Source organism: Herpailurus yagouaroundi, unplaced genomic scaffold (genome assembly GCF_014898765.1).
Source record: "Herpailurus yagouaroundi ecotype Mexico unplaced genomic scaffold, PumYag 165, whole genome shotgun sequence".
Taxonomy (NCBI): domain Eukaryota; kingdom Metazoa; phylum Chordata; class Mammalia; order Carnivora; family Felidae; genus Herpailurus; species Herpailurus yagouaroundi.
In genome coordinates, this window is record NW_024412406.1 from 24,562,807 (window position 1) to 24,587,764 (window position 24,958).

General features: G+C 42.0%; 1 long non-coding RNA gene across 2 annotated transcripts; it reads left to right on the forward strand.

Moving 5' to 3' along the window:
* Nucleotides 1-431: 431 nt before the first annotated feature.
* Nucleotides 432-24,958, forward strand: LOC121038235 (uncharacterized). 2 transcript variants are annotated; one of them, XR_005794255.1, is made up of 3 exons: nt 432-1,773; nt 13,243-13,304; nt 24,184-24,958. It is a non-coding gene; the product is annotated as an uncharacterized LOC121038235 (long non-coding RNA). The 2 variants fall into 2 exon arrangements; XR_005794256.1 differs by lacking the exon at nt 432-1,773 and adding an exon at nt 5,425-5,699.

The following is a 24,958-nucleotide window of genomic DNA, read 5'->3' on the forward strand; positions in this document are numbered from 1 at the left end:
AAACTACAAGAAAATATTTGCAAAATACATATCTGATGAAGGGATTGTATCAAAAACAGTCAAAGAACACCGAAACCTCAACAATAGGAAAACAACCCAATTTAAAACTGGGCAAAAGATCTGGGGTGCCTGGGTGGCTCAGTTGGTTGGGCAACCGGCTTTGGCTCAGGTCATGATCTCACGGGTTCGTGGGTTCAAGCCCCGAGTTGGGCTCCGTGCTGACAGCTCGGAGCCTGGAGCCTGCTTCGGATTCTGTGTCTGCCCCTCCCCTGCTCACGCTCTGTGTCTCTCTATCTCTCAATAATAAATAAACGTTTAAAAAAAAATTTTTTTTTAAACTGGGCAAAAGATCTGAAACAGACACCTCATCAGATAAGATATGTAAATGGCAAGGAAGTCTTTGATGAGACTCAACAGCATATGACCTTAGGGAAATGCAAATTAAAGCAACAATGAGATAGCACTATACGCCTATTAGAAAGGCTAAAATCCAAATTACAACACCAAATGCCAGTGAGGACGGGGAGCAAAAAGAATGCCTATTCATTGCAAGAGGATAGCCAAATGGTTGATCTACTTTGGAAGATCATTTGGATATTCTTACACAGATCAACATAGTCTTGCCGCACGAACCAGTTACCACACTTATGGATGTTTGCTCAAATGCGTGGAAAATGTATGCCCATGCAAAACCCTGCACGTGAATAGTTGGAGCTGCTTTATTCATAATTGCCCCAAACCAGACGCAAACGTGGTATCAGTCAATAAGTTAAATGGATAAATGAACTGTGATACACCCATGCAATGGGAGATTATTCAGCGATAAAAAGAAGTGAGCTATTAAGTCATGCAAACCCATGGGGGGAACCTTAACTGCATATTGCTGTGTGAAAGCAGCCAGTCTCAAAAGGCTACATACTGTATGATTCTAACCATACGACATTATGGGAAAAGTAAAATCATAGAGGCAGTAAAAAATAGCTGCCCGAAGTCTGAGGAATAACAGGAAGGATGGGTGGGTGAAACATAGGTGGTGAAGCTCTTTTGCATGATACCATAACGGTAGACAATGACATTATGCATTGGTCAAAGGCCATAGGACCGTATGTGTTGTTTATATGTTTAGTCTTTGTCTCCAGTTCCTGGACCAGAGCTTCAGAAACCCTTCAAGTTTCACGAGTGATAACGTGCGTCTTTGTTATGCTAATGAGGTAGCTAATGGCCGGATGTGAAAGGAGCCCTAGATAGCTTCGTGATGGAGGCTGGTTGCCAGAAAGACCAAGCTTGTGATTAGAGAGTTGGTACTTTCAGCCTTGGTTCCCAGAGTTTAAGGAGGAGACAACATTGGAGACTAAGTTCGTGCATAGGTTCCCAGGTAGAAGAAACATGTCCTAAGCTCCCGACTGAGAATCTGAATGGATTGGACTTCCCACCAGAAAGTCTTGAAGCTACGGAACAATGGAGCCATGCCTTCAAAATTCTAAGGGAAAGTCATTTCTAACCGACAACTGTATACTGAACCGATCAAGATCATTCAAGTGTGATAGAACGAAGACTTTTTCTACATACTACAAAGAATCAATCATAAAGTTTCTCTCTCATGCTCTCTTTGACAGGAAGTAAGTGGCAAATTAAATGTGCACTTGCCGCACAAAAATAAGAAGACCGCAAGTCAAAGGAGGTGAGAAGTTTCCCACAACACAGAGGCTTCAGCATCAGTAAGAGGCAAACATTGGTGAAGGATGTTGTTGAAAGGAGACCCTGGGATGACAGGTATAGTAAGAGGCCCAGAAAGGAGCGATCCCATTTGAAACTGGATGATAGAGGGCTCTAGGCGGCATGTCTCCAAGAAAAGTAATGTATGTGAACATAGCAAGAGGTTCCTGCTTCTGGGAGACGGGAGATGAATTAATAAGAAATTCGAGTACAAACGAGTGGGAAAAAATGAGGCAAACTGACCAAGAAAAGAAATGTAATCATATCGCTTTACATGACTCATCTTTGAATAATATTTATGTAGGCATAGTAAGATCAACATATTATTTATTAGTTTAGGCCCAAACCATGATCATGGGGTAGCCACAGACGCTAATGTTATTTTCCAGAACATGTTACTTTCTTTGGTCCGATACAAAAACAGATCCACAAATACGAATATGCTCTAACAATGACCATGGTAGGGTATGCCTAACCAAAGATATTACTATATATTGGGGCGCCTGGGTGGCTCAGTCAGTTGAGCGTCTGACTTTGGCTCAGGTCGTGATCTCACGGCACATGAGTTCAAGCCCCGCGTCCAGCTCTGTGCTGACAGCTCAGAGCCTGGAGCCTGCCTCTGATTCTGTGTCTCCTTCTCTGCCCCTAACCCACTTGCATTCTGTCTCTGTCTCTCTCAAAAATAAATAAACATTAAAAAAATTTTTTTAGAGATATTACTATATATTAAAATCTCTTTATATTCCACGCAATGCCTAAAGTATAGTACTATTATTTAAAAATTGCACCTTGGATCTCTTCCTGGTTTATAATGTTGCTTATGGGTAGCAGTAAAGATAAGAATGACTATGATACATTTTTATTCAATCTCCAGAACTGAGAACTTTGTCTTTTTCAGGTCCTTGAAATACTAATAATGAATAGTACTATCCTAATTAGCATTATTGCTATTTCTAAAGATTTCATTTTACCATAAAGACAAAAAACAGTCAATCACTTATAGGTCACTTGCTCTATTGAATTATGTAACTTTCTCTTCCTTTTTAAAATCTCAGCCACATGACTAACCAGACTGCCCTAAACTCTTTATAATGTTAACCTTCATTCCGGAACACATTTCCTTCCTCAGGGTTTTGCATCAACAAGGTTATGAACAATGTTTTATTGAACAGTGAAACCACCACTTAAAACACTCCTCAGCTGACTTTTCTGGAACAAATTTACGTACATTCTAGAGAATCTCACTTAAAAGAGAATATCTTCCTGGAAAACAAATATGTGAATAATATTTTGTCAATTCAGTCACTTCTTAAATATGCAAGGGGTGCTCCCTATTTCAAAAGAACATTGAAATAAGTGTAAAGACACTTGTGAAGAGTGAATAATTATTCCTTAGTAAATATTACTTCTTAAGTTTGGATGTAGTGTGACTGGTTATTTTACAATAGAACACTGATGTGTAAATCGTAATCGTCTCTGTTGTTAAATTACCATTTTTCCCAGGTATTTACAATTTTTACAAAGCTACTTTTAAGTTTTGTTTTTTTTTTTTTAATTTTTTTTTCAACGTTTATTTATTTTTGGGACAGAGAGAGACAGAGCATGAATGGGGGAGGGGCAGAGAGAGAGGGAGACACAGAATCGGAAACAGGCTCCAGGCTCTGAGCCATCAGCCCAGAGCCTGACGCGGGGCTCGAACTCACGGACCGCGAGATCGTGACGTGGCTGAAGTCGGACGCTTAACCGACTGCGCCACCCAGGCGCCCCTTAAGTTTTAATTGTAATTCCAGTTAGTTAACATACAGTGATGTTTCCCCCCTTTGCTTATTCGTCTTGTTTTGTTTCTTAAACTCCACGGATGAGTGAAATCATATAGTATTTGTCTTTCTCTGACCGACTTATGTCACTAAGTATCACACCCTCTAGCTCCATCCATGTCATTGCAAATGGCAAGATTTCATTCTTTTTATGGCTGAATAATATTCCATTGTGAATATATGCCACATCTGCTTTATCCATCCATCAATTGCTGGACACTGGGTGTGCTTCCATATCTTAGCAATGGTAAATAATGCTGCTATAAACATAGGGGCACATGTATTCCTTTGGATTGGTGTTCTTGCCTTCTTTTACAAAGCTGTGTTTAAAATTCCTGCGGGGCGCCTGGGTGGCGCAGTCGGTTAAGCGTCCAACTTCAGCCAGGTCACGATCTCGCAGTCCGTGAGTTCGAGCCCCGCGTCGGGCTCTGGGCTGATGGCTCAGAGCCTGGAGCCTGTTTCCGATTCTGTGTCTCCCTCTCTCTCTGCCCCTCCCCCGTTCATGCTCTGTCTCTCTCTGTCCCAAAAATAAATAAAACGTTGAAAAAAAATTTAAAATTCCTTCATCATAGGTGATTTCGTCATGTTGAAATGGTCGTCTGCACTAAAAATTCCATCACAGGGGTGCCTAGGTGGCTCAGTTGATTAAGCCACCAACTCTTGATTTCAGCTCAGATCAGGATCTCACAGTTGTGAGATCTAGTCCTGCTTGGGGCTCTGCACCGGGCGTGGAACCTGCTTAAGAGTCTCTCCCCAGCCCCCCCCCCCAATAAATAAACAAATAAATATTCCATCACAGTTATGAGCCACACCTTTCACAGGTAATAAAAGTATGGTTGGATGACATACCAATAACTTAAACATAACTCGTAAATATAGTTGAATTAACTTACATCATGGCACGTGACTCTCATTTCAAAGGTGTGTGTTGAATTCCGCTTCCCTAAGAAATTAAAATACATTTCATCTCATTTAGAAAGCCCTCTCCTCCACAAAATAGAAATATTCTAGGGGGCTACTGAAAAATTTTAAAGCAAAGCTAACGTGAAGTGGGTCTTAAAAAAAAGAGTTTCAACTGTCAATTGGGTCATTTGCTTTGTTTCAAGGTTCTATTTTCTATATTCTTTCACTGACCCTGATGAATAACACTTCAGGCAAGAAATATAAATATACTGTAGTGCACTGGATACAGAATTCTTCTAACAGAAAATATGAAGAGATGGTCAGCAATATACAAGAATTTACTGTAGCGCATGCGAAATAGCCATGTGGATAAAAGGACACAGCTCTTTCTACACCAGTGTCCGAAACGATTATTGAAAGAACACCATAATATGCTGTGTCCACTCAAGTTCAATTTAATGTTTAATAATACCTGGAATAGTTAGGAGCATCTGAGTTCTATTAAGCAAGTAAAATCATTAAAGTCTCTGAATGCATCCGCATCTCGCAGGAGATGTGCCACATTGACATTTAGGTTACCCTGGGCTCCATCATTTATCAGCTGGGTATTCCTCTATCTCACAGGCCAGTACTCTTTCGGTATATTACAAATTGTATTTGCTTTTAACTGTGGCATTCTCTCTGGGTTTCCTCCCTAAACGGTGAAAGCACACACCCTTCACAAGGATGCCAAATGCTCTGTTCCAAGTTTCTCATGGCCAAAAGCGTTCCAGATGTTCAGAATGAGCCGTAGCAATTGCATTTACACAGCCAGGAAAATGCATCATTTCTGAACTGTACTCATATGGAAAATTACTACAGTTTCAATCATTCAGTCTCTCGCGGTGTGGATAATGAGGCAGTTGTAGTAACTTGACCTTTGGATGGCTCCCTCATCCTTCAGCTCTTTTGATAGCCCTTCCTATGTAATTTTGCGCGTCATCAGAAATGGCCTTGTCTTTGCTTTTCTTCCCTATCGTTTCTTCTATGTCATCATTACTTCATCTTATAGAAACTTCCTGAGGGCTGGGTCTATGCTGGAAATGGTCTTTGAGGCCTGGCGCTGCGCCCGGGGAACGGCAATTTTTCTACACGTCTAGAGTTACCGTAGTTTTTGGTTCCTCGGATCCACGTTGTTCCCATTGTTCCCATTTTAACAAGTCAGAATTTAAGAGTTCTGTAATCATCACTGTCAATAGGATGTTTCAGCTGCCGGACCAAAATGTAAGTTGAGACAGGTTTTTAAAACATGTTTTGCCTGCTCATGTCGCCAGGCTCAGAAGACATCCCTTGAACACTTTGTCACCTGGCTGTATTATTTGCATTCTTAACCACTCCAACCGTTAGATTTTTAACGTAAGTTTGGATTCCTTGTTGTCACGGAAAATGCATTACAAAAGATTGCACAGGGAAGTAACTCAAAACCGCAAGTTAAGCGGCAGATTGTGCAATGAAAAGAAACAAAAGGCCAGAAGGAGGAATTCATGATCTCACTTGCATGTGTATTTTTAATTGTTTTTTCATCATCATAAGCATATTCTTTAATCCTCATCAATTACTTCATCCATCTCCTCACCCGTCTCCCCTCTGGTGACCATCGGTTTGTTCTCTCTAGTAAAGAGTCTGCTTCTTGGTCTCTCTCTCTCTCTCTCTCTCTCTCTCTCTCTCGTTTACCTCAGTTCTTCTGTCTTGTTTCTTAAATCCCAAATATGAGTGAAATTACAGGCTATTTGTCTTTCTCAGTCTGACTTACTTTTACTTAGCATTACACTCTCTAGCTCTATCCATGGTGTTGCAAATGGCAAGATTTCATTTTTTAATAATATTTATAGTATAGGTATATACACCAAATCTTTATCAATTCCTCAGTCAATGGGTACTTGAGCTGCTTCCCGATTTGGGCTATTGTCAATAATGCTGCTATAAACGTAGAGGTGCATGGATCCCTTTGAATTAGTGTTTTTGTATTTTTGGGGGGTAAATACCCAGTAGTGTAGCTACTGGATCATACGGGAGTTCAATTTTTAACTTTTTGAGGAACCTCCGCAGTGTTTTCTGCAGTGGCTGCACTAGTTTGCATTCCCACCAACAGCGCAAGAGGGTTCCTTTTTCTCTATATCTTCACCAACACTTGTGATTTCTTATGATTTTGATTTTAGCCTGACAGGTGTGAGGTGGTATCTCATTCTAGCTTTGATTCGCATTTCCCTGATGATGAGTGATGTTGAGCATCTTTTCACATGTCTGTGGGGCATCTGGATGTCTCCTGGAGAAATGTCTGTTCATGTCTTCTGCCCATTTTTTAATTGGATTATCTGTTTTTTGGGTTTGAGCTATATTAAGTTCTTCATGTATTTTGGATATTAACCCTTTATTGGAGAAGCCATGTACAAATATCTTCTCCCATTCAATAGGTTGCCTTTTGTTTTTTTGTTCTTTGGTTTTTTGTTTTTGTTTTTGTTTTTTTTGCTATCAGAAGCTTTTTATTTTGAGGTAGTCCCAATAGTTTATTTTTGCTTTCATTTCCCTTGCCTAAGAAAAATGTCCCATAGGGCCACCTTGGTGGCTCAGTTGGTTAAGCATCCGACTTTGGCTCAGGTCATGATCTCATGGTCTGTGAGTTCCCAGTCCTGTGTCCAGCTCTGTGCTGACAGCTCAGAGCCTGACATGGGGCTCGAACTCACGGACCGCGAGATCGTGACCTGGCTGAAGTCGGACGCTTAACCGACTGCGCCACCCAGGCGCCCCTTAAAAAATTTTTTTAAAAAAAAGAAAAGAAAAATGTTCTGTGGCCAATGTCAGAGCCGTTACTTCCTGTGCTTTCTTCTAGGATTTTTATGGTTTCAGGCCTCACATTTAGATCTTTCATCCATTTTCAATTTATTTTTGTGTATGGTGAAAAAAAGTGGTCCCCTTTCATTCTTTTGTGTGTAGCTGTCCAGTTTTCCCAACACCATTTGTCGAAGAGACTTTTCCCCTTTGTATATTCATTCCTCCTTTGTCAAAGATTAAGTGAGCATATAATTGTGGGCTTATTTCTGGGCTTTCTCTTCCAGTCTGTTGATCTCTGTGTCTATTTTTATGCTTGGTATCATACTATTTTAATTATTACCAATTTGTAATGTAACTTGAAGTCTGGAACTGTGATATCTCCAGTTTGGTTTTTCATCTTCAAGACTGCTTTGGCTATTCAAGGTCTTCTGTGGCTCCAGACAAATTTTAGGATTGTTTGCTCCAGCTCTGTGGAAAATGCTGTTGGTATTTTGATAGGGATTGCATTAAATCTGTAGATTGCTTTGGGTAGTATGGCCATTTTAGCAGTGTTTGTTTTTCTAATCCATGAGCATAGAATGTCTTTCTATTCTTTGTGTCATCTTAAATTTCTTTCATCAGTATTTTGTAGTTTTTAGAGTACAGGCGTCTTTCACATCTTTGGTTAAGTTTACTACTAGATATTTTATTGTTTTCAGTGTAATTGTAAATGGGATTATTTTCTTGCTTTCACCTTCTGCTGCTTTATTATTAGCATATAGGAATGCAACATATTTCTGTACGATGATAATGTTGTATCCTGCAACTTTACTGAATTCCTTTATGTGTTCTAGTCGTTTTGTGGTGGAGTCTTTAGGATTTTATATATATACTATCATGTCATCTGTAAACAGTTTTACTTCTTCCTTACCAGTTTGGATGCCTGTTGTTTCTTAATGTTGTCTAATTGCTGTGGCTAGGACTTCTAGTACTATGTTGAAAAAAAGTGGTGAGAGTGGGCATCCTTGTCTTGTTCCTGACCTTAGGGGAAAAGCTCTCAGTTTTTCACCATTGAGCATGATGTTGGCTGTGGGTTTCTAATATAAGGCCTTTATTATATTGAAGTATATTCCCTCTAGACCTACTTTGCAGAGGGCTTTTATCATGAATGGATGTTGTACTTTGTCAGATGCTTTTTCTGCATCTATTGAAATGATCACACGGTATTTTTCCTTTTTCTTGATGTGATAGATCACGTTGATTGCTTTGCAAATATGGAACCACCCTTGCATCCGGGGTATAAATCCCACTGGACCATGGTGTATGATTTTTTTTTTTTTTTGAATGTCTTGTCGGATTCAGTTTGCTGTTTTGTTGAGAATTTTTGCATCTATATTCATGAGAGATACTGGCCTGTATTTCTCCTTTTTTGTGGTGTCTTTTATCTGTTTTGGGTATCAGGGTACTACTAGCCTCAGAGAATACATTTGGAAGTTTTCCTTCCTCTTCTATTTTTTTTTTTTTTTGAATAGTTTGAAAAGAATAGGCATTCACCTGTATATATTTTAAGAGGTTGTTTCCTCTCCAAGGATCAGTCTCTTCTTCAGTGATTGACCTTATGAAGGCCCACCTTTTGCAAGGGAGGCCTATATCACAATAAACCTAGTATCCGTCAAAGAGGCGTATAAGATTCGCAAGGAATCTTTCAGGAGCAAGATCGGGGCTGGGCTTAGGAAACTGAGAGAAACAGGTGTACTGTTGTCATTTGAAGCCAAAGGTCTAGATAAGCACACTCAAAAAGAGCAACTAGACGATCAGAATTTTATACTTCTGGAAAATGTGCAGAGATGATGCTTCCTGACCAGGGTTTTAGGACGGAGGGAAACCCTCTGAGCTAGGCCACAGGCACAAAAGCACAAAATATCCCATGGGCTCAGGGCAAGTAAATCTCCTATTAAAAGCACAGGGCTGGGGCGCCTGGGTGGTGCAGTCGGTTAAGCGTCCGACTTCAGCCAGGTCGCGATCTCGCGGTCCGTGAGTTCGAGCCCCGCGTCGGGCTCTGGGCTGATGGCTCAGAGCCTGGAGCCTGTTTCCGATTCCGTGTCTCCCTCTCTCTCTGCCCCTCCCCCGTTCATGCTCTGTCTCTCTCTGTCCCAAAAATAAATAAAAGTTGAAAAAAAAATTAAAAAAAAAAATAAATAAAAGCACAGGGCTGTTACTGGAACTCTTGAAATGTAACAGGATATTACCATGTTGTTATTCTTCCGTCCTAATGGCCAGCGTCGGATGCGTGACCCACACACTGTATAGTGGGAGGTGCAAGTGCTGTCCTGTCGCTTGTTTCTTGAGTCAAGTCAGGATTGGCTGTCCATGGTCTTACCGCTGATTCTTCCTGTTGTCCCCAGTAGAGCTGCAAAATACCTTTAGATGTTACTTCTCCATAGGCACAAGTGGATCCCCTCCTTTGCATTTCCCAGGAAGCCCATCTGAGCCATTTGTCTTGTGTTAGCCCCAGAGGTTTTCCAGGACCATCCGTCACCATCGCCTTAGACCTTACCCCACTGCTTTCCTGCCCTGAGCCCCTCACTCTTGCATGCCTCCATTCATGCTCGCAATCTGCAAGAGTATTTCCTCTAGTAGCCTCCTGAGAAAAGGAGCATGGTAAAATGTTTAAGGCTCGGCGTTTTTCAAGATTTTATTCTAGATGATAAGAGAAATGAAATTATAGAAGGAAGCGGGTTGGAAAGCCAAGCTGGGCTAAAGGATTGGTGCTAAGATGTGGAAGAGGAATACTTTATCAGTTATAGTTTGCTCTAGAGCTATTCTTATTGTTTTCTTAACATCTAATTTTTGTATATGTATAAAATCATGTATGCATTCATTTAAAGCTTTGCATTCTGCAAACACATGTGCTAAAAATAACAGGCACATGGGATAAATAGGGTTAGGGGCAGACCATGCCATGCAACTTTATAACAGGAGCGCTAAGAAAACAACAAACATCTTTTTTTTTTTTTTTTTTTTTTTTAAGGCTGTCTCCACTAGCAGCTTGCCCTGGGTAGCGTTTGAACTTGGTGGCTTGCACTTTCTTCCTGGAAACATAAGGTCATTTGCTTGCAAGAGACCAGATTATCAAAATGAAACATCTGATTCAGGAGGCTTCATCTTTTTTTTTTTTTTTTTTTATTATAGAAGGAAATATTGTTGCAACTTCCTTATCTGTCTTCACAACTTCATCAAAAAGTTTAATGTTGGAAAATGTGTAGCAGTTCTTGGAATCACCACCCCAGCCCTTGCTTTCACGAGAGGAAGATACCTTGTGGGATTTCTTTCTTAGGGCGTTCATGTATTGCTAAGGCTTGCTTTCATTGTGGAGAAAGTTTGCTCCTGATTTCTTGGAAATCACATGCAGGAAAAATGGTTTATGAACCAAAGTGACCTCACCATTGTTTCACTGATACCATTTCCCTGCTTACCAGTTGCGTATGAGCTAATTCGTGTCGCCAACACACGTGTGACAGCAGCACACATATGTACCTTTTGTTCTTTGAAAGACTTCAGGGAATACACCACCCCTAGAATCTTAACACTGTTTTGCTTTGCTTTCCGCCCACCGCCCCCACCCCCTGCCATTTCCTCGTCCTCTCTCCATGTTTCTTTTCTTCTGTTCTCTACAGGCAAGCAAAAATATGCTTGATTTGGTCAGGATTATATTTAGCTGCACACAGGAATCCAAAATAAAGTGGCTTAAACAATAGAGCCGTTAATTTTTCTCACATAAAAATAATCCAGAAGTAAATGACGCAAGAGTCCTGCTCTGCTCCAGTCGCCATGTTCATACTCCAAACACAGGAAAAAGGAAGAGTAGACCTGCCAAAGGGCACAGGTCCCCTCCTTTTATGGAGCTGAGCCTCAGAGAATACTTAGTTACATCTCACTGGCCATATCTAATTGCTAAGGGTCTAAGAGCTACCCTCTTATAGCCAAACACACTTCCTAGGGTTTTGTTATTAAAGAAGGGAGAATGGATATTGTGAAGCAATCAGTATTCTCTGCTACAGTATAACTTCAAAGTAATTCATGTGTACTGGGCATGTTTAATATGCCAGGAACTGTGTCACTTGTTTTCTACCATTAAAGATACACGACAGCATGAGGGGCAAAGTTCGGCAGAGGAATTCATGGAAAGCCAGAGTAAGGATTCGTGCCCAACCATGGAAGGGTACGCAGTCAAAAATTACGTTTGGTTAACTTGCTCTCTTTATAATTGCTACTTGCTTCACAGTCGACCCCAGGGACAGGAAAATCACCTGGAAGCACATTTCTCTTGTGTGGGGAGGGGCAAGAAGCAGTTAAAGAGTTCAGAGACTTTTTCGAGGAAAGGAAGCTGTGTTCTAATTCTTGTTCTGTAAGATTTGAAGTGATGGGGATCTCCCAGATCAACCGGACTAGATATGGGGAATGAGGCCCCTGAAATAAATAGAGTTACTGTAAAGGTAGAGGGTGAGCCAGCTCTGCCGATGAGTCTCCGTCTCGCTGTCCCTCTCTCTCTCTCTTAGAGAGAGAAGTGAAGGGATGGCATGTCTGGGGCTGGGAGGTCGGGTCCGGGGACTGGCCTTGACCCAGTATCCAGAGGTCAACTTGTGCTTATGAAGCATTGACACATATCTGCAAGAGCAGGTTGCTTCTAGATGTAATAGCTGGGGTGAAGAACTTTCAGGAAATAATCTGGAGATTTCTTTACCCTGTGGTCTCACAGCCGGGGTAGAGAATCTAGCCAGTGAGACTATGCCTTCTACCCAGCTCTCCGGCGTGGTTCATCAGGGCAGAGGCCCTTCTTTTACTTGCTTCTTCCTCCCACATCCCTGATTTCATCTTTCACCGGTCCCAATGACTTTCCTGGGTTGTTTTGCCTGTATAGTAGCCAACACAACCCGATAGCATTGTTCCACTGAAGCGCAAACCTCCATGGATTCCCATTTGTAAGGTAACTGGCACCTGTCCGTTCTCCTGACTCTAGGGCAAGGAAGAGGAAACAGGTTTCTCTGAAGAGCTTTGGCTTGGACCACCCTACCTTGAAGGGAGCATGGGGAATAGAGAACCCACACCCAAAGAGTCATTATTGCTGGAGAAAGATGCCACTGCATTAGTTTCCTATTGCTGCTATAACAAAGCATAACAAACTTAGTGCCTTAAGACAGCACCAATATATTACCTTACAGTTCTGGAGGTCAGAAGGTGGACATGGGGTTTTAGGGGCCAAACTCAAGGTGTTGGCAGAGTTGTGTTCCTTCTGGAGGCTGTAGTGGAGAATTCATTTCCCTGCTTTTCTAGAAGCTGCCTGCATTCTTTGGCTCAAGTCCCTTCCTCCATCTTCAAAGTTCGTCTCTCTGAACTTAGCTTCTGTGGCCACATCTGCCTTTCTGACTGCAACCCTTTCCCCAGTCTCATGATTACATTGGGCCCACCTTGTTAATACTGTACAGGACGTTCTTTCCAACTTAATGTGATCCTTCGTCACAACCGCAAAGTTCCTTTTACCATGTACGTTAACACTTTGGCCAATTCTGGGCATTACTCCATGGACATCCTTGGAAAGTCATCACTGAGTCTACTGTACCACCCTGTACATGTGGCCACTATGAAAACATGACACCGTTTAGCTTCTGGGCTTTGGACACAGCTCACCAGAGCCGCATCTGACTCAACCGGCAGACCGCTCTGCTGTTGTGAGTGCAGCGAGGGAGGTCCTAGTTAAACAGAAACAGACTCTTCCCCTGGGACACTCAGAAGCAGCCAAGTGATGGACAGAAGTGCTAAAGCGCCATGTTCCTTTACCCAAGAAAACTGTAGCCCGGAAGATATGCAGAAAAACTTCAGTTTGAGGGTGTGGGCATTTAACAGCAACTCCAAGGCCAAATAAGTAAGTACGAGAAGCAAGAGAGAGTTCTTGGAATATTTAGAATTATCCATGGGCATCTGGGTACAGAGCAGGCACACTTCTTCTTCTTCCCAGGTGGACAAAGGGCGATTGCGGCCTCCTCACAGATAGAATCCTCAGTGTGGAAACTGGAGCAGGTAAGCCAGACATTGCTTCAGCTAAGTGGTTCCTGGAAAAACTGAGGAGCCCTCATGGATAAGCAGGCTAAGGGGCATAGCCACTCATTCTTCCTAGAAGAATTGTTTGGGGATATATTCTAGGAAATTAAACAGCGACTTGAAAAGTGAGGGATATATACGTGGGATGTGAAAAATAGTGGTAATACTAGCAAAATATATAAAGTCTAATTCTTGGTGTAAAATGTGAAACGAGCCAATACTTTAACACAAAAACTGGAACTTACCTTGCACATTATCTGCACGTAGAAGATTCTGGAATGGAAGGAGGGAAGTCAAACCATGCTCAAATCACATTTGAGAACATAAAAAGACACTGAATATCTCTAGATGTTACTAGAAGACTACAAATTAAGTAAGTGCATTAAACATGTGAGTATAAGCACTATTCTATTAATACGTCATGTATATGTTAGGTGCTAGGAAGATAGATATCTGTATCTATCCATCTATATAGATACAGATATCTGTCTATATATATGCCATAAAAGAGAATGAAAATTAAATATGCAGAGAAAAAATCCTCAGTCCAACAAAGGTAGGAAGGGGATGAGGAATAGGAAAGAGTGATAATTGGCAAACAAAAACTAGGATGGGAAGATATGAGAAACAAAGTAGACATACAATAATTTCATCCAATTAAAAGGCAGAAGCTCTCAGAGATGCCTGGCTGGCTCAGTGGGTAGAGCATGTGACCCTTGACCTCAGGTTGTAAGTTTGAGCCCTACGTTGGGCGTAGATCCTACTTTAAAAAGAAAGAAAAGGGGGCGCCTGGGTGGCGCAGTCGGTTAAGCGTCCGACTTCAGCCAGGTCACGATCTCGCGGTCCGTGAGTTCGAGCCCCGCGTCAGGCTCTGGGCTGATGGCTCAGAGCCTGGAGCCTGTTTCCGATTCTGTGTCTCCCTCTCTCTCTGCCCCTCCCCCATTCATGCTCTGTCTCTCTCTGTCCCAAAAATAAATAAACGTTGAAAAAGAAATTAAAAAAAAAAAAAAACAAAAATAAAAAGAAAGAAAAGGCAGAAGCTCTCATAGTGGGGTAAAAACAAATTCTAACTCTTTGATATTCAAAAATCATACATTAAAAATAAAAAGGGACCAAAAAGGGGTGCCTAGATGGCTCAGTCGGTTGAGTGTCCGACCCTTGAATTTGGCTCGGGTCATGATCCCAGGGTCGTGGGATCAAGCCGCACATTGGGCTCCATACTGAGCATGCAGCCTGCTTGAGATTCTCTCTCTCCCTCGGCCCCTCTGTCCCTCTACCCAGTCATGCTCTCTCTCCCTCTGAAATTAAAAAAAAAAAAAAAAAAAAAAAAAAAAGCGAACAAAAAGAATGGGAAAGATATACAAGGCAAACACTAACATAAAAGTATAACTATAAAAATGAAAATAACTGGACTATATGGCAAAAATCTTTATTAGTGAGAAGGCATCCCTTATTGATGAACCACTAATGTACCTATCAATATACCTTCAAATGTATAGCAAACAAACTTGACAGAATGACCAGGAGAAAATGAGAAATCCCCAACCAGAGTAGGACAGTTAATTATAACGGAGAAATAAAAATATCAAACTGAGAACAGTAAAAATTTAAAATTTTTCATGTAATTAACAATTTACATTAACATGTAAAAATTTTCATGTAATTTTCATGCAATTAACCCATTTTACATGGGTGGCTCAGTCGGTTTTGTTTTGTTTGTTCAGACCCTTAGTTTTGTTTGCCAATTCACTGTAGAGAGGCCTATACTGAAATCCACATGGAATACTTACCAAAACTATGAGACATTAGGCCACACTGAAGAATTTAGAGTCCCCAGATCAGAATTCACTTAAGACTACATTCTTGGACCATAATGCAGAAAATGTGGAAATTCACAAACAAAATAATAAAAAATCAAAACAAAATACATTCTTTCCATTTGGAAATTTATAATCAGTCTTTTAAATTACTCAGGAGCAAAGAAAAAATAGAAACAAGAGTTCTAAATTAATTATCTGAGGGTATTATTTTTCCTATATCAATTAAATTTAACAAACAAAACACGTACCAAATATTGATGGTTACTAACCATTTTTAACAGAATTAATAGACTTTATTTTAATCATTTATTATTCAGATTAGAATCAAACTTTACTTGGGGCGCCTGGATGACTCAGTCGGTTAAGCACGTGACTTCGGGTCAGGTCATGGACCTCGCGGTTCGTGAGTTCAAGCCCCGTGTGGGGCTCTGTGCTGACAGCCCAGAGCCCGGAGCCTGCCTCGGATTCTGGGCCTCCCTCTCTCTCTGCCCCTCCCCCACTCGTGCTCGATCGCTCTCTCTGTCTCAAAAAAATATATAAACATTAAAAAAATTTTTTAAATAGAATCAAAGTTTACTTGTTTGCTTAGTCTTTATAAATCCTTGTTTACATAAACTGGGGAAACAATGTGATAGCAATTTACTGAACAAACCAGAAGAAGAATTTGCAACCTTATTTATTTATTTATTTATTTTTAAGTTTATTTTAAAGTTTATTTATTTATTTTGAGAGAGAGAGAGAGAAAGAGACAGAGAGAGAAAGACTCGTAAACAGGCTCCAGGCTGACAGCACAGAGCCTGATGTGGGTCTTGAACCCACAAACGGTGAGACCGTGGCCTGAACCAAAGTCGGACACTTAACCGACTGAGTCACCCAGGTGCCCCCACAGCTTTATTAATGCTACAAAAGATTTAGGTAAAAAAGGAAAATTAACTGTGTCCAAATGAACTAAGAACTAAGCCACCAAGCTTAGTGAGTTGAGTAGGACTGACAGAAGGATATGTGGTAAATACAACATAACTTAGATCCACCAAGTTTTTAAGTTGACCCTTTATTTATTTTCTTTATTAAAAAAATTTTTTTTAATATTTTATTTATTTTTGAGACAGAGAGACAGAGCATGAGCGGGGGAGGGGCAGAGAGAGGGGGAGACACAGAATCTGAAACAGGCTCCAGGCTCCGAGCTGTCAGCACAGAGCCTGACGCGGGGCTTGAACTCATGAACCCGGAGATCATGACCTGAGCTGAAGTCGGATGCTCAACCGACTGAACCACCCAGGCGCCCCTTAAGTTGACCCTTTAATTTCATTCTCCTTTTCCAGTACATTTCCCCCAATCCTGCCGCTCTTGACACAGCCACTCTTCAGAGCTGGAGTTCTGTGCACCTATAGTATCCAGAAAAAGAGCCGTTTCCCTGTACCGATAAGTGGCATGAGTCACAACATGTGACAAACCCTTACACGTAGGGAAGACCGAATGTGCACCGGCGACCCCTTGCAGAGCGGGCCCCATTCAGAGACCTAGCCGAGGACCTCAATGATGAAAAATGCCCCGTAATATGTCTGGGAGGGATCTGTGGGAAGAGGCTGAGCTATATAGGAGCAAACCAAACTATGGAGAAGTGATCAAGCTCTCTTCTGAAGGAACCGATGAGCGTAATCAAGGTATTAAAATAAATAATAATGATAATCAGTGTCTACACGTTTGACTTTAAAACGATGTCTAGGGGCGCCTGGGTGGCTCAGTCAGTTGAGCCTCTGACTCTTGATTTCAGCTCAGGTCATGATCCCAGGGGTGTGGGATCGAGCCCCCGTGTTGGGCTCTGCACTGAGTGTGGAACCTGCTTAAGATTCTCTCGTGTGCCCGTGGGGCGCCTGGGTGGCTCAGTCGGTTGAGTGTCTGACTTTGGCTCAGGTCATGATCTCACGGGTCGTGAGTTTGAGCCCCGTGTCGGGCTCTGTGCTGACAGCTCGGAGCCTGGAGCCTGCTTCAGATTCTGTGTCTCCCTCTCTCTCTGCCCCTTCCCACTCATGCTCTGTCTCTCTGTCTCTCTCTCTGTCAAAAATAAATGAACGTGAAAAAAAAAAAATTCTCTCTCTTCCCTTCTCCCCTGCTCATGCTGTCTCTCTCTCAATAAAAATTTTTTTTCATTAAAAAAAAATAAAACAATATCTAGATGACTGCCCTGTGGACAGAGTGAGAAAGTATACCAGAATACAGCCAACAATATTTGAGTATAGATTAAATATTTCCATCCACAAGGCAAAATATTCACTAAGCACTCACTGATACTACTCCCAGTGATAGAATTTGTAAAGAAATTCTTTTTTAACTTCATATTTGTGTGGTGTGATAGGAATACCACGCGGAAAGATTTCACCGCCTCCAGTCATTAAAAGCTCCGTGACCAAGAGAAGCATGCAACCTGGACTAAGAAAGCATAGGAAACCATAAACTCTGATCTGGCTGTAGGACTGGATGTGGGGCAGGACGGGGCCTGGGATCCAGGTAGAAAGGAGGGAAGGGATGGGGTGGGGCAGTGGGGTGGGGTAGGGACTGGGGGAATTTGGGGTCAGGTTTGCAGCTTGGACAACTCACGGTGCATGTGTCGGAACCGTCACTATTTAGCTAATATGTTAGCTTATCTGCCGTGACACTTGTGCCCAACCAAAAGACATTGTGGACCAGATACAGACAACCAGTAACATGAGGCAACATGTTCAGATAAATTGGGAAGTCATGTTTTATAATGAGTCATGGTATGCTAAATGTGTATGTCACAGAGGAAGCAGAATTGATAAAAGTAAGATAATAAGAGACGAAAACTATGCCTCAGTTCTTGGGCATGATATCAGAGTCCCGTGGTATATCAAGATGTAAGTTCTGCCCAGAAGTTTCACATCCACAGAAGTTCTCTATGTTTCTTCTGACCAGATGTCAACGTCTAACTTATCCAGTGATTCACATCCTCCCTCTCTATGGTGCTAATCCTACAGGAGATTTTACTGGCTCAGTTTGGGAACCCAGGTTTCTGTCATTGCAGCTTCTGAAAGGTATCTGCCTTGGTTCTTAGCCTAAGGATGATGGGACCACATTGTACCACTAGTAGCAGGAAAATACTAGGCAGTTCTGGGGCGCCTGGGTGGCTCAGTCGGTTAAGCGTCCGACTTCAGCTCAGGTCACGATCTCACGGTCCGTGAGTTCAAGCCCCGCGACGGGCTCTGGGCTGATGGCTCAGAGCCTGGAGCCTGTTTCCGATTCTGTGTCTCCCTCCCTCTGCCCCTCCCCCGTTCATGCTCTGTCTCTCTCTGTCTCAAAAATAAATAAACGTTAAAAAAAAAATTTTAGAAAATACTAGGCAGTTCTTACATTGATTGATTCAAAGAACAATGAATGTTGATCTAACGAAAGTAATTAATGTCATTGCCAATGCTGCTTTGAAGGCCACAGCTGTCAGGGCTATGGAAAGTGTCTCCTCAGGAGCTGAAGGAAAATAGAATACCTGAAGAGGAGAATTTATGTTTGGATTAAAATTTATGAGAGCCAGAAATAACATCACCGGGCCCACCAGCTTAAAACTTAGATTATCTTCACCATTTTATTTTTTATTTTTTTTTTAACGTTTATTTATTTTTTTGGGACACAGAGAGACAGAGCATGAATGGGGGAGGGGCAGAGAGAGAGGAAGACACAGAATCAGAAACAGGCTCCAGGCTCTGAGCCATCAGCCCAGAGCCCGACGCGGGGCTCGAACTCACGGACCGCGAGATCGTGACCTGGCTGAAGTCGGACGCTTAACCGACTGCGCCACCCAGGCGCCCCAAATCTTCACCATTTTAAAACCAAAGTAAAACCGTGTTGTCTCATGCTACATGAAAAGCAAACACAATAGAAAGATGCCATAAAATTATTCGTTAAACAAACCTCCCAACAGGGTAGACACATTGTCAACTTAGTAACCAGTTTGGAACTCGTCAATGGTGATCTCTAAGCAGCTGGGTGAGGCCACCGTGCGTGACAGTGCCGCCTTTGTGTGTCATTATTTCCTGATTTGACGTCGTGGCTGAGTCAGACAGTAGCTATCTTCTTTCGCTTTGTGTTGGATAATGGCCAAACACAAGGATTTATCGTGCCCGACATGGGCACCCATTGATTTCCAATCAATCAGAAGTGCTGAAAAGTATGCCTCGTGGCCCTGCTCTATGTCTCACAAATCAAAGACGTCGCAGTTCCCCCTCACGATTCTGATTTTCCATTTTTACTTTGTTTTCCCCTGAACATTTCCTCTCCTTCCGCTCTTTTTGTTATATACATAGAAATGTTAATTCATTTTTGAGAGAGTAAGCATGAGCCAGGAAGGGGCAGAGAGAGAGGGGGACAGAGGATCTGAAGTGGATTCTATACTGTCAGCAGAGAGTCTGATGCGGGGCTTGAACTCCCAAACCGTGAGATCATGACCTGAGCTAAAGTCGGTTGCTCGACCGACTGAGGCACCCAGGTACCCCTCTCGTTCCACTCTTTTAACAAATAGTGCCTGCCTTTTTTTTTGTGCCAACACTGTTCCAGGCGTTTGAATATAGTAGTAACTAAAGCAGACAAAAATTATTGCCCCAAATATTCAAACTTTTAAAAGAAAATATAAAGGATATATTATCTATATCTGTAGATACACCTTTATGATGTTGGGATAGGATAGATTCATTTGACCAACATGCAAATAGCACAAAAATATTTTTTGAAAGGCTGACAAGTTCACTACATTAAAATAAAAGTTATGTATATGTAACTTTCTATTAGTTCTGTTTCTCTGTACCGCAGTTTATTTATTCATTCACTTATTGAAGGACATCTTGGTTGTTTCCAATTTGGGGCAATTATGAACAAAGCTGCTATAGACATTTGCATACAAGTTTCTGTGTGGACATAAGTTTTCAGCTCATTTAGGAAAACATCTGGAGGGGTGCCTGGGTGGTGCAGTCGGTTAAGCATCCGACTTCAGCCAGGTCACAATCTCGCGGTCCGGGAGTTCGAGCCCCGCGTCGGGCTCTGGGCTGATGGCTCAGAGCCTGGAGCCTGTTTCCAATTCTGTGTCTCCCTCTCTCTCTGCCTCTCCCCCGTTCATGCTCTGTCTCTCTCTGTCCCAAAAATAAATAAATGTTGAAAAAAAAAAAAGAAAAAAAAAAAGAAAACACCTGGGAGCACCATTATGGGATGGAGGATGATGTTTTGTAATAAATTGCCAAATGGGCTTCCAAAGTGTCCACCCCGTTTTGCATTCCCACCAGCAATGAATGGGTCAAGCTGGGGTAGAAGGTAACATATTATAAAGCACTGGCAAATACTTGGAAGGATATTTTATCTAATCTACTTAAAGTCTTCTCCTTTAAGCATCTAACTAAGGGGCACATGGGTGGCTCACTTGGTTGAACATCTGACTCTTGGGTTTGGCTCAGGTTGTGATCTGACAGTTCATGGGTTCGAGCCCTGCATTGGTCTCTGTGCTGACAAATTCTCTCTCTCTCCTTGGGATTCTCTCTTTCTGCCCCCCACCCCCCAGTCAATAAATAAATAAACTTTAAAAAAAAAGAATCTAACTAAAACCTAAAGGTTTAGTCAGCTGACTGCTTTTGCCTGTGTGTCTTTTGCCTTCTGGCCCTCCACTTCCACTCCTTACCACTGGAAGAGAAAAGAAGTATAAATGTTTTATATAACTCCAATTCTTAGCCACTTATGACTTTATAAATATAGATTCACCCTAGACTTTTGGCTTTTTAGCTTAAAGTTGCACGAGAATTTTAAACTGGGATTGAAAACTCCCTTTACCGTTTATTAAAAACACACACACACAGGAGGAGAAAATACCTTAGCAATGTTCAGTACTTTCCGATAAATAACATGTCCGACAAATTGAGTAAATTAATGATGGCAGGTAAATTTCGAGCTAAGAATGGTCAGGTTTGGGTGGTGTGATAACGGGTCTGAAATGTTTCTTCATGGTTCTCGACATTTCTACATATAATCTGTGTTTCTGCAGGCTACACTTGCCTGGGAATTCAGTAGGCAAATGATAACAAGAGTAAAACATGGTTCACGTTCCACCCTGTTTCATTCTGCAGCACCACCCACCCCATCTCCACATACATCTCAAATTCCTCCGGGTCTACCAATTCTGTATTCTAGGCACTAAGGCAGACCATTGGAAGAAACCTTGATTATGTATCTGGAAATAAAAGTAGAACATGTCCCTGGTGTAGAGTTTTACAAGTCCCAAATGATGGGGGGGGGCGCTTCTTGTCATTTGCCCTGCTTTTGCCTGGCCTTGTAAATATTTGGTTTCTAGGTTGTTCCATATGGAGGAGTGTAAGTTAGTCTGGCTCTCTCTCTGGGCTGTTTTGTTCCTCTCTTAAATATATATTTGGGACAAAAAGTCCACAGATCTGCAGTCCGAAGGCCTAAGAATGAGGAGAGTTGATGATGTAAGTTCCAGTCTGGGTCCTAAGGCAAGAGAAGAGATGTCCCAGCGTGAAGACCTTCAGGCAAAGAGAGCAAATTCTCTGTTGCTCAGCTTTTTGTTCTATTCTGGCATTCAGTGGGTGGGATGGAGCCTGCCCACATTGGGGAAGGCCATCTGCCTTACTCAGTCTGTTGATTCAAATGTTAGTCTCATCCAGGAACACCCTCACAGACATACCCAGAATAATATTTAACCTAATATCTGCCTGCCTCCTCCAGCCCCCCTCCACGGCCCCGTCAAATTGACATGTAAACATTAACCATCACAACATCCATACAATGGAATATCTTCCAACAGTAAGGAGAAATGAGCTATCAGGCCATGCAAAGACACAGAGGAATCTTAAACATGTGTTGTAAGTGAAAGAAGCCAATTTTAAAAGGCTACACACTATATACTTCCAACTCTATGACATTCTGGAAAGGGCAAAACTGTAGAGGCACTAAAAAGATCCGTGGTTGCCAGGGATTTGTCAGGAAAGAAGTCATGAACAGGTGGAGCCATGAAACTAAGAATATGATGTCCTAATGGCGGATATATGACACTAGGCATTCATCAAACCTCATAGAACTATAAAACACATGGGGTGAATCCCAATGTAAACCAAGGACTTTAGTTAATAATAATGTATCAACATTGGTTCATCAGTTACAACAAATATACATCGATGCGAGATAATAATAGGGGAAACTGGGAAGGGGTATATGTGAACTCTTTACTTTCTGCTCATTTCTTTGGTAACCCTAAACTTGTCTTAAAAATTGAAACCCATTAGTTAAAAAACAAACGAGCAAACTTTGTTCTGTACAGCCAGAGGTATCCCTGCTGTGTGTGATGTTGTTACTTGTCTGAATCCCTGTGCAGGCTACAGGGTGTGGCTTAGACTTGATATTTTATTCTGTGGCTTTTAAAATGTTTATATTCACACACTTAGCTATTTTTGCCAAAGCCTGGCTGCCTTATGCAGAGGCCTGGTTTCAGAGGCCCTTTCTACCTCCGTCACATATTCTTCCAGACTCAGCTCTTGCCCAGAAACCTCCAATTAGACGAGGGTCCCCAGTATAGATTCTCCCTTCTCTCACTGTACAGTGAGTCTTTATTTCCTGTTAGCTAACACGGATGAATTTAAATATAATCACAGATAGCTTCTACAAAAAGTAAGAAAAATCAATCCATCTTCAAGGAATAAGGTATTCAATGGATCCAGACTCAGAGATGACCAAGATGTTAGAATTGACAGGGAATTTGAAAGAACCACGATTAAAATGTTAAAAGATCTAATGGAACAAATAGACAATGGGCATTAACTGATGGGGTACTGATTGCATTAGAAAGACAAAAACTATCAAACAGTCCAAAGGAAATGCTAGAAATAAAATTTTAAAAATGGGATCAGAGGGGCGCCTGGGTGGCACAGTCGGTTAAGCGTCCGACTTCAGCCAGGTCACGATCTCGCGGTCCGTGAGTTCGAGCCCTGCGTCAGGCTCTGGGCTGATGGCTCAGAACCTGGAGCCTGCTTCCGATTCTGTGTCTCCCTCTCTCTCTGCCCCTTCCCCGTTCATGCTCTGTCTCTCTCTGTCCCAAAAATAAATAAACGTTGAAAAAAAAATTTTTTTAATGGGATCAGAGATGAAGAATTTCTTCAATAAGATTACTAACAGCCTGGAAACTTCAGAGGAAAGATCAGTGTAGTTGGAAATACGTCGACTGGAATCATAAAAACTGAAACACAAAGAGGGAGTAGAAGAAGGAGGAGGAGGGTGAGGAGTAAGAGAAGGTGAAGGGGAGGAGGAGGGAAGGAAGGGAACAACTGTGGGATAAGGAACTAACACACTTGTAATTGGAGTCGCAGAAGAAGAGAGTGAGAGGAAGTGTAAAGGATATTTGAAGAGATAATAGCCAAGAATTTTCCAAAGTCAATGAAAGAATATAAGCCAAAGATATATTAAAGAAAAAAAAATGTGAGGGGCACCTGGGTGGCTCAGTCGGCTAAGAGTCCGACTTCGGCTCAGGTCATGATCTCACAGCTCATGGGTTCGAGCCCCACATCAGGCTCCATGCCGACAGCTCGAAGCCTGGAGCCTGCTTTGGATTCTGTCTCCCTCTCTCCCTGCCCCTCCGCCACTCGCACTCTGTCTCTCTCTCTCAAAAATGAATAAACGTTAAAAACATTTTTTTAAAGAAAAAAAAATCATTGTCAAACTCCTAAGTATCATATTAAGGAGATCTTGAAGGCAATCAGAGGAGGAAAAACATTACATACAGACCTGCAACTGCACCCTGCCAAAACAACATTTGCTCAGTATAAGTCAAGCAGAAGCTGTGACCAGCTATCTGACCCGCTGCTGGGTTTCTCTTCTTTGTTTGCTACGAAAACGGGAAAACTTAAATGGACTTATCCTAGTATCTCTGGGTTTGGAACCTCCCCAGGGTCCTCCTATCACCAGCTAGACCCCAAGACCTGACCTTTCCTGCCCACCTGCTTGTACTCACTGACCTTTGTCATACTTTTTTTTTTCTTAAGCTCTTCTCTCCAGCTTATCTCTTAACTCAGGCTAGTGGAGAGCAAAACCACCCTGCAGGCAATAGTGAATGATGTGACAAGACCTCCAGTTGGACCAGATGACCCAGACCAGTTTGAACTAAACCCCTGACTTGCACCTGCACAGAGGGGCCATGGAGTAACCTCTGGAATGACCAACAATCACCTTTATCTCATTATAATACTAAGATCTCCATTCAAGGAGGGAACAGTAGCCTCATTTACATAACATGTATGTGTAGGCATGTTCCTTTCAGGCCCATGCATGACCTTATGCCCACCTCTGCATACGATGACAAGACTTCCTCATCTAAACATTCATCTTAACCCTAAACAAAAGAAACCCAATCACCCTTGCTTGAAGAGTCAGGGCTTTGGAAGTTATTCCTTGCAATCTCCTGATTTGCTGCAAATAAAGTTTCCTTTGTGTGACAATTCACCTGGTATAGCTTCTGTGATTCACCAAAGGAGCAAATTCATGTTGTTTTGGTTACACTGCCCCTAGTGGTCTTACTGCTTTTGTATATCCCAGGGTGTTGGCTTATAATAAAAAATGGAGGCTTCCCCACGTCCAGGTGTTGCTGGCTCCAAAATGTGAGGTGGGAGACTGGGCTCTGTTTCTATGGGTTGGATTTATACAGCTTTCTAGGACTGTAGTCCATGGTTCCATCGGTGAGAGTTACGAGTGCTTCTTCTGGTTTCCTTCACTACAGAGGAAGTGTCAGTGTATATGGTTGTCCACTAGAGAGCGATATTG